This window comes from Callithrix jacchus, chromosome 3 (assembly GCF_049354715.1).
Source record: "Callithrix jacchus isolate 240 chromosome 3, calJac240_pri, whole genome shotgun sequence".
Classification (NCBI taxonomy): Eukaryota; Metazoa; Chordata; class Mammalia; order Primates; family Cebidae; genus Callithrix; species Callithrix jacchus.
Window position 1 is genome coordinate 70,219,151 of NC_133504.1, and position 8,205 is coordinate 70,227,355.

The following is an 8,205-nucleotide window of genomic DNA, read 5'->3' on the forward strand; positions in this document are numbered from 1 at the left end:
ACAATTTCCAAAACCTTCATTATGCAAAATAAGATGTTGTTCCAAGAAGACTTGGGACTGATTCCTTGATATCCAAGAATGGACACTCATTTTTATTTGTGCATGTCCTTAAGCATACCCCTCTGCTATTGGTGAGGGCGTATGCTACATAAAATGGATTTGCACTGACCAGTGGCTAGGAGGCCTCTCTCCTTTCATGCCACCAAGATTTATCTAAGTCCTTGCAGGGCTGTAGCTACATTGGGCTCTATTTGTTTGTTTTTTTTTTTTCAAACTCTTATGAAATGGATGACTTCTGCTGGTTGCAAAGGAAGCAACCTAGATCTTCTGTGTAATCTCCCAGGTTGGTCAACTCCTAATCAACAGAAGGTGATTCTTACCTACCTACTTTCCAAACAAGTAATCGGATACTCACTAAGACTTTATTTTCAGGACATTGCCTTGACTGATCAAAAATAAACAATTGTTTCATTTATTTGAATCAATCTATTTTTTAATGGTAAACTAGAGAAAATATTTTTGTCTCAAGTTTTATTTTTTCATGCCACTAATATTGAGAATTTTTAGGGTCATTACCAGAAGGAAAAATTATTTCAAAATCTATTTTGGTGACTATGAGGGCCCAGATGAAAGGAGAAAAAAAGTCAGTTTTGGTATACTATTTGATGAGATACATAAAATTGTATTAACAGACACTTCAATAAATCTATTCAATTAAAGAATACAGTTGTGTCTGGGGGCAGTGGCTCATGCCTATGTTCCCAGCACTTTGAGAGGCCAAGGTGGGAGGATTGCTGGAGCACAGGAGTTTGAGATCAGCCTGAGCAACATAGGGAGACCCATCTCTACAAAAAGTAAACAAAAATTAGGTACGGTGGCACCTGCCTGTAGTCCCAGCTGCTTGAGAGGTAGAGGTGGGAGGATTATTTGAGACTGGGAGGTCAAGGCTGTAGTGAACCATGATTGTGCCACTGCACTCCAGCCTAAGAGACAGAGAGAAACCTGTCTCAAAACAAAACAAACAAACAAGAATTCAGTTGTGCAGTGTTGTACCTCTGTCCTAAGTAGCAGCAATGTTTGAATAGATAGAATCTGAATGTTATGGAGATGGGGTCAAACTAAATTCAAGTGTAAGATGGTTTAAGTTCTGCCCAATAATTTTACTGGGAATGTTGGAACTGGGAATAAATTTAGATTTTTCTGCCTACAGCTTGTTATTATTTCAGTTGCCTATTGCTTAATGTAACATTGCATACTTATAAAATGTGGGAGATTAGAAAATCTTTGAAGATTCAGGTTAAAGATGCTATAATTCCTGATTGTCTAACTTATGAAGAATTAGAGAAATGAAAAAACTGTGATGGAAATCACAGTATTATCACTTTACATTCACAAAATGACAGAGCTTGAATTGATTTTTATGTCTGATGTCTCCTTTTTGGCCCAGAGTATGTTGATATCTACACAACCTTGGACTCTTGAGTTATATCCTCCATGGAAAATTGTGTTTCAGTGGCGGCTTTTTAGCTCTTCTTGGCAACATGCCCCATTTTCTCATCAGTCTTAAGATCAGGAAGTCTTACTTATGCCCAAGATTAAATGCCTTTGAATACATTGCTATTACCTATACTTTTAAAAAATCTCAAAGCTCTTTCAAAAAGTTTAGTAAATTCTCCTTTTGCTGATTGTTCTTATCATGCTCTATTAAGATATATAGCTCACCTTCCAGTATTAAAAGATATTATTGAGGTTCTGATTCTTAATATTTCATATTAATAAATGACTATTCACCTTCTGTTTTGTTTTTCAAAATTTCAGTTTTCTTTTTCATCTGTTTTTGAACTTCCACATCCCTGGCTAAATGTGAAATAAACTGTCAATTCAGAACCAATGCAGCTTTTCAGAATGGATGGATTAATAAAGGTTATGAGAATACATTTACCAGCATTTACAGTCAAAGGTCTGTAGTATTCTTCTGTTGGTTCATATGATATATTGGCAAGAATTATAGATAATGGCTTTACCTGTAAAATTAAGATGATACCTTTTAAAAATGTATTTTTTGTGTTTAATTAACACAATAACTGTACATATTTATGAGGTCAGTGTGATATTTCAATTTATTTATATGTTGTGTAATGATCAAATCAGGACAATGACACTTTGATGGGTTTTTTAGGTGATATCTTGAAAACTCGTAAACATGCACTGAAGTGTAACAGGCAGCATTCACTGTAAAATACTCATTACCAGTACATTATCAATTACTTCTTCCTCCTCCTTTTCTGGACTGTAGGGTTGCTCCTTATATCATTTTCTTCTTTTTCTGGCACAATGAATAACATATGGCAAGTATCAGCCTCCCTCAGGTTCCAGTGTTCAGTGAAACTGAGATTCTCTTGCCAGATTCTCTTGTCTGTATCTCTTTTAGTCACTTTTATATTCTTCTTGCTTCACAACTTGTAAAGATAACCAGCATTGGTGTCCATAGATTGGCACTGGACTGATGACCCATGTGGTGGTTAGTTTTCACTTTTCTTTCCCCTGATTCAGTGCAGGCAAGGAAATTGAACAAGAGCCAGGACATGTGGCAGCCCTTAAGTTTCTTCTAGATTTTATGAGCTCAGGATCTGATGTGGAGTCCACCCTTCTCTCTATCACTGGCCATGACATTATAGAATTTACACTACAACTCTACCTTTGAAACTTAGATATTGCCTATTATTGAGGTCACTGGAGGGGTTTGCTTATTGATTCTGAAGCTGTTTGGTAACAATTCAGAGTGTAATGTAGAGACCTTATCTCCTAAATTCTGTCTTGTGTGCTCTCTCTTACACAGCAGGGTGTAGTTTTTCTTGTGGTGTATGCCAACACCTTTCCTCAGCATGCCCTCATCTAGGCATGCCTCTCCTTGTGTCAGTCATTAGTATACACTATCAATTTAATATTCTTAAGTCTATAGTTATGTGGCTGTGCCAGTTATGCCTGAATTTTCTGTTCACCTAAAGGATGGCTTTATGTTATTATATACAGAATGTATATTTAGATGAAAATACAATGTTCATTAGGTATACCATTACAAATCACTGGCCTCTGGCCATGCTTTTCTAATGTCATAATTTCCATACCCCCAGGGAGATGGTTATGTATCCTGTCTTTATTTTGAAGGCTATAATTCTAAGCACATGTCTTTGACTGGATACCATAGATCAATAGCTTTTCACCACTCTGCCAGAAGAGATGCACCATGCAATACAGTATCAAAGGAAACTCAATGAAATATTGGTCTCTTATTTGAGATATACTTGGTCTGTACTGATACTAGCTTGTTGCTAGATTTGATCATCAAACCTTAGGCTAAGGTTGCGAGGTCTTAGGAGTGCAACTTTAGTACTAAATAGATGAGATGAAAATTATAGAGTAAAAAGGACTCACTGTAGTCATCCGAATGGCAAAACCAGCCACCAAATATGACATATGTAAACTAGAGTCTATTATCAGTCACATGCATTTAGTTTATTTACATTATAATTTTCCAGATATGTCTGAACTAATTAGTGAATTTTCAGTGAAAATGTTGCACTGGTTTCTCTATTTACCTTCATTTAGAAGGCATCTTTTTTGTGAGCACATGGTCTGGTTATGTTTAAGAAAAGTTCGTTACAAACAAACAAACAACTACCAAATTTTCTTGTGGTTACTTGGCTCGAGCATGCGTTTTTAAAGTTTATTCATTATCATTTACTATGGATATTGTTAGTCTTCCTTCATTTACAACTGTACTGCTAAACAACACTCTAATTATTTTAAGTGAAAAAACATCTATTAATAGTGAGTAGAAAAATTGGAATATATGTTTTACATTTATATAAAAGTGAGTGACTCTGTTTTCTCTTTTTTGGATTACAAATTCTTAAATTAGTGAGATTGTAAAAAATTCACATTTAAACATTTTTATTTATTTCACTTTTTTGTTTGAATTATATAGTTTTTACCACAGAAGCTAAAAACTTTTAGCTGCATTTAGAGCTGTATTTGTTTTTGTGGAAGGCTCATGTAGAATACCAGCAAGTCTGCAATGCTCTGTGGAAGCCCTGTTTCTAACATTGGTGCTCTGCTGTAGCAAGGCACAGTGGGAACCTTTCTAATAGTAATGTGGATGATAGAGTTTACTGGCATGCTGGAAATTATGTGGAAGACAGTGGGTGTGGTTCCTGATGATCAGTGCCAGGATCACAGATGTCATATGCCTTTGTTCAGAGGACATATTTGTGACAGCTGGCCAAACCAGCTTATGCAAAGGAGGCTGATTCCTTCTTTCCCACTCTCTTGCCCTCCATTCCAGGGCTACAGAAAGAGCCAGAAAAGTTCACTTGTAACCAAGCAGAAGGCTTTTTGTTTTTTAAATATGGAAAATGACTTCAGAATGGTTGACATTCAAAAACTAAAATACTATGTTTTTCCAAATGCTTGATGATGCATTATTTTAACCTATATGAAATTAGCCCCAATGACAAAAGCTGCCTTAAGGATTAACTCACATCGTGGCTTAAAAAGAGGATGTGCATATAATTTAGTTATAATACAGAATAAATCTATTTTATAAATATAAGTATTTCTTAGGGATATTTAGAGGAATTCACAAGATGGCTAAATTTGTGGAACTGATGCATTCAGCAAAAACTTTTAAGTCCTTGGATCAATGTTTCTTTACATATTTCATGTTATGGATCACAAATAAGATGATAGAATGATGCAAAATCAGTTAATGGGTACAATGTACATTATTTAGGTAATGGGTACCCTAAAAATCCTGGTTTGACCTCTGTGTGATCTATGAATATAACAATATTGTAAATGTAATCCATAAATTTGTACAAATAGAAAGGAGAAAACAGTTATAATGTTTCTCTGCCACACTAGAATAAACAGAGAAGGCAACTAAGATCAAAAGCTGGGGTAGTTGGCTGCTCCCATCCTAAGAGCTGAGGGCACTGATACTTGTGTATGCCCTTAGGCTGTGCATTTCTTTCTTTCCTTCCCTCTTTTCTTTCTTTATCATAATTTATTTCAGAAGATCAGTAGGAAAAAAAGATATACCTTTTATTATTGGATTTTCCATTGATTTCCAGGAATATAAATTTAGGCTAAATATTCTTTTTGTTTGTTTGTTTTCGAGATGGAGTTTCACTGTCATCACCCAGGCTGGAGTGCAATGGCGCATTCTCACTGCAACCTCCACTTCCTGGGTCAAGCTATTCTCCTGCCTCAGCCTCCAGAGTAGCTGGGATTACAGGCTCCTGCCACCATGCCTGTCTAATTTTTGTATTTTTAGTAGAGATGGGTTTTCACCATGTTGGCCAGGCTGGTCTCAAACTCTTTACCTCAGGTGATTCTCCTACCTTGGCCTCCCAAAGTGCTGATTGTAGGTATGAGCCACCGTGCCCAGCCGGGCTAAATATTCTTATTTCAGACCTTCTCTTTCTATCAACAGGTGTTTTGTTGGTTTAAAAACATAAAGCTTTTCTTTAAAACTAAATCTAAATATGCTTTGGTGATCCCACCATGCCTAGCAGAATACCATTGGCCTGATCAGTATTCACATGATAGTAATTGATGTTGAAAACAACACTGATAACCCCAAAGTTGAAAATGACAGTAATATCCTGAAAAGTCTACAGTGAACTTCAGCTACACTTGCCCAAATACCAACTGATTTTTTTTTTTTGCTACTTTGAATCATAAGCATAAACAATTCATTCTCAGCTAAGGTTCAAAGCTGAGTGACCTCAAACTTTGCATTTCATTACATATATTAGTTCCCATATGCTAGCTCTTACAGATATTTGAAATACCTTCTTTTCTTTCCTTTTTATTTCTTTTCTTTCTATCCATCTTCTACTTTCTTCTTCTCTCCCTTTCTTTCTTTTCCCAGAGCTTCTGAATTTTTAAGGCAGCTCTGAAAGACAAGAGGAATGGAAAGGCCAAGTGTTTGAGATGTGGTAAGTGCAGGAAAATAATTATAAATATGGCATTTTTAATGTTTCTCTTCATGTTTCATCCTTTTTGTCTTTTTATTTCAGAAAGCTAAAAATATTGAGTTCATTAAGAATGACTTTCATGTGGTTACCTTCTGTTGTAATAAAAAAATTCATAAAGATGGAAAGTTATCCAGAAATGGAGTTTTATTTAGATTATGAATCAGGTTAATGTTTTCAGTCTATGTTTTAATTAGCAAGGGTAACCCTCGGCCATGATTTGGATACATCTGGTTTCTGTTCTTCAAACATTTTACATTTAGCAACCTCTAGAAGTTATTATTCATTTATTTGATTTATAAAATGCACTCATCACCCTGGCCTCTGGGTGTATTTACAACAGTGATGCAAATTTAATTAATACAACATTGCTTGGTTTTCCCCCAGCAAGTGGATTTCCTCACCTCCCTCCTGCAGCCTCCGTGAATCAGGATAAGAGCCAGCTTGAACAGATGGACCATGCAACTGGGCTTTAAAGGAGAAATTTAAATTGTTGATGTACTGGGAGGGGAAGTGAATCTGTACAAGATACCTTTCTCTTGCTGGTCAAATGGATGGAAGCTCCAACAAGGGCATGTTATTTGACCCACCTAGCTGTGAGGCAGTTTGGAGAAAAACATGAAAACTTTGCTTAAGTTATGCCTTACTCTTCCCCACTCAAAAGATCTAGGACAACAAAATGTTTTTTGACAACAAAAATTAAAGATTGCTTTTTGTTTGTGTCAGACCTCAAGTTATAGTGAATGCAGGGTAATAATCTGGTTAGATGCACACATGTGAAGTCATCTGTGCTTGATTTACATCCAGATTTTTCAAAGATTTCTCATATGTAAAATGGAAATAAAATACTACTTAGTTCATTGGATTGTTGTGTGGGTTTAATGAGACAGTGTGAACAAAGTGTCTTTAAAAAAGTGGCACTTAGAAAGAGTTCAATAAATACAGGTTGTAGTTTTTCATAGTATTTATAATCAGAAAGTTACCTGGCTTCGAGGATGCCTAAGTGACTAGTTTTTGGACCCTATAACTCACATTAAAATAGAAGTAATATGCTTCCACTATTGAAACACTTTCCCTGACTAATGAATGTTGATGAACATTTCTGGAGAAACTCACTGTGGTACGACCAACATACAATGAGCTAATGGTCATGAGGATTTTCCCAGTGTTGGTTATGATGTTGCCAAAACAGAAGCACAAAATCTCTGGACCACACAGCATGGGTGAGCTATGCTGATCACCTTCCTCAGCCATTTGCATCATCCCTGTCTACCCCAGAAGAGAGAGATATTATATATAAGCAAAAGTATTCCATTTATTGCTCAACAATAGGAGTCAGTTTCATAAAATGATAACTTGGGGCTACAGGGAATATAGTAATAAGTGAGAAACTTTGGAAGACATTTGTTTTATACTGGCAGACATTTATTGTACTCTGAGGCAGAAGCCACTTCTAGTCCCAGTGTTTCCCCTGTAGCTCCATTTTGTCTCTGCAGGGGATACACATCTGTTTCAGTCATGTCAGCTCCAGAGAACTTCATAGAAATTGAGCCAGTCCTAAGACAAAGTCTATAGTCTGTGGTTGATCTTTCAGTGTCAGTGGGAAGATGAAAGGAGTGTGTATCACAGCGTTCATGCCACTGTTACTTATCTTTTGGTTTTCTGGTAACCTGGGTTTAAGATTCTATTTCAACATGACATGTCAAAAAGCAAAAAATTAATTGAATAATTGTGGCTTTATTAACTCCAAAATATCCATTTAAAAAGAGAAAACAGTCCGGGCACGGTGGCTCAAGCTTGTAATCCCAGCACTTTGGGAGGCTGAGGTGGGTGGATCACGAGGTCAAAAGATCGAGACCATCCTGGTCAACATGGTGAAACCCCGTCTCTACTAAAAATACAAAAAATTAGCTGGGCATGGTGGCGCGTGCCTGTAATCCCAGCTGCTCAGGAGGCTGAGGCAGGAGAATTGCCTGAACCGAGGAGGCGGAGGTTGCAGTGAGCCGAGATTGCGCCATTGCACTCCAGCCTGGGTAACAAAAGCGAAACTCTGTCCCCCTCAAAAAAAAAATTTTTTAATAAATAAATAAATAAAAAGAGAAAACAGAGTTTATCTGGTTGTTCATTTATTAAGTGAATTAATTTTCACTTTTTAAACTACACATTT

At 36.4% G+C, this 8,205-nt stretch overlaps 1 long non-coding RNA gene across 3 annotated transcripts in view; it reads left to right on the forward strand.

Moving 5' to 3' along the window:
• Window positions 1–7,917, forward strand: part of LOC128931566 (uncharacterized) — a 245,694-nt gene extending 237,777 nt beyond the window's left edge. For 2 of the 3 annotated variants that reach the window (XR_013533393.1, XR_013533394.1), the window contains 3 exons: window positions 1,819–1,960; window positions 5,936–6,002; window positions 6,426–7,914. This is a non-coding gene — a long non-coding RNA (uncharacterized LOC128931566). Of the gene's footprint in view, window positions 1–1,818; window positions 1,961–5,935; window positions 6,003–6,425 lie in introns of all 3 variants that reach the window. The other variant, XR_013533395.1, reaches the window with a different exon arrangement.
• Window positions 7,918–8,205: the final 288 nt, after the last annotated feature.